This window comes from Austrofundulus limnaeus, unplaced genomic scaffold (genome assembly GCF_001266775.1).
Source record: "Austrofundulus limnaeus strain Quisiro unplaced genomic scaffold, Austrofundulus_limnaeus-1.0 Scaffold11, whole genome shotgun sequence".
In the NCBI taxonomy this organism is placed as follows: domain Eukaryota; kingdom Metazoa; phylum Chordata; class Actinopteri; order Cyprinodontiformes; family Rivulidae; genus Austrofundulus; species Austrofundulus limnaeus.
This window is the reverse complement of record NW_013952413.1, coordinates 3,495,161-3,497,265: the sequence shown is the minus strand read 5'-3', so window position 1 is coordinate 3,497,265 and position 2,105 is coordinate 3,495,161. Positions and strand designations below refer to the sequence as shown.

Here is a 2,105-nt window from a genome sequence, read left to right as displayed (position 1 = left end):
GTGTGTGTGTGTGTGTGTGTGTGTGTGTGTGTGTGTGTGTGTGTGTGATGGTAGGAGTGTAGGAAGGGGGTTACCGTCATACATCTGCATTGTGTAACGCTGATCTGCCAGCGTTACTCATCAACCGTAGTGCTCGGGGCTGCTCGTTTATTAAGCGATCGACTGGTATGGATTGAGCAGGGACCGGAGCACATCTTGTGTGAGTGCTCAGGTTGTGTGAGTGCTCAGGTCCTGCAGCTGTGCGTTTTCATCTCCAAACATGGCCTGTCTGCAGAGATAACGCATGTTTGCAGAGATGTTAACGATCTAAACCGGCAAACTCCATAATGGCTTCCTCTCCACAGTGAGTGGGAGAGGTTTCTGTAGAAACAGAGCTCAGACTTTGTGCGTCGAAGCCTGCTCGTGTGTGCAGGTTACTTACCAGTACTTTGTAGTTGCCATAGCAACTCGTGGTTTTGTTGGCACTTTTTTTTTTTTTGCATTTTCTAAGATTTCTCTCTGATCTGCTTTCACACAGGACGAGCCATTAGCAGCGCACATAGAACACTACTTCCCGTCCTATTGTCTTAAAGGGATTGATGATGGATAGTGAGTAAAATAAAGTGAATAGACAGAGAGTAGGAGCCTGACAAGAAGACATGGGCGGTTGCATTGGCGTGAAACATCCTCAGGCTCTCTCATGCTGTCCTCATCTTGCACTCCCTTTGCTATSTGACTTGGAGAAGGGACAATCTCTGAATAATTGACCAGCTGTGTTGTCAGCATGCAGAATAAGGGTTGCTGCCATGCTGATGCCAAAGGGTATTCAGGTTAGCATGTCTGGCCTGCCACTATGCAGGCTTATAGCTTTTGAAACTGTTTGAAGGGGGTGGGGGGTGATATTTTCCAAACACATAGTTCAATTCTACCTTTAGCTTCCTTTAGTTGTTATGAAAATGCTTTATAGTATCAAAAATAAAATTGACTTTGCATCCCAGCTGTATATAAAGACCTAAAAATTGTCCACCTGCTGTTCCAGCACTCCCACGTCAGCGTGTGTTCACGACATCGCTTCATGCAGTTTACCACTTTTTGTAGGAGAAAAATCCAACAATTTTCAACAAACCCTGTCATCCTTAAGAACTGGGAAGAGGGTAGTCTCCTTGGCTTCCAAAAATGCATTCCTCAATGGAGGGGTGCTCTGTGGGGCRTCAGCTCGGCAGTGGACTGAGCTCCAGGGAGGTGCTAGGTACAAGTAGGCGGTGCTTTGTACCAGCAAGGGTTTAGGCAGCTCCCCGTGGCTATTACAGGAGATTCAAGGCTTTCTCAAACATGCATGAGTGAGTCAAAGCAACACTTTGGGTATGTTACAGAGGGAATGGCATTATAACGTGATATAAAGCTCAAAAAGTCAACTTTGCACAATACCTCTCACCCCCCCACCCCCACCAAACAGACAATCCATCAACTGTAAGCTGGAGAATATTAGAAAGGGGACCTGAAGTGTGTTCCCTGAGACTAGCCCTGCAATCCTGACAGAGCAGATTGTTCTGCTGTCAGCYGTGTTTGCATATGGAAATGAAGTATGCAAAGATTGGTCCTGTGAATAAAAGCAGTATCACTTATTATTCACTTTATTTTGTGTGTAAGGCACTACATATGTGCTGTTCGGATGTTGTTTCAACACAGTCCCATCCAGTGAGACGGTGGAGTTCAGATCCTCCTTTCTTTATGAATTATTTCCAGAGCTGAGCCGTTTCTCCAGATTAGCCAGCCAGTGTTGATTCACGGTTGTGTGTGTGTGTGGCCTTGTTTTTCCTACATTGTGGGGACAATTTTCCCCAAAAAGCAGCCTTGTGGGGACCAAACGTGCATCATGGGGACCAATGCCCAGTCCCCAAGGGACCACATGCAAATTACAGTTGGCAGGGTTAGGTTTAGGACCAAGGTGTGAATTGAGTTTAGGTCAGTTTTAGGGTCAGGTAGGTACCTGTGAGGTTAATTTTAGGGTAAATGGTCAGGGTTAGGCTATAACTTTTCCAAAAAATGAATGGAAGTCAATGCACGGTCTCCACGGGGATATACAAACCAGACCTGTGTGTGTGTGTGTGTGTGTGTGTGTGTGT

The 2,105-nt window shown here is 45.9% G+C and overlaps 1 protein-coding gene across 2 annotated transcripts in view; it reads left to right on the top strand.

Annotated features, from left to right (window-relative positions):
- rassf5 (Ras association domain family member 5) overlaps positions 1-2,105 on the top strand; it is a 33,786-nt gene that overhangs the window by 21,409 nt on the left and 10,272 nt on the right. The window lies entirely within an intron of this gene.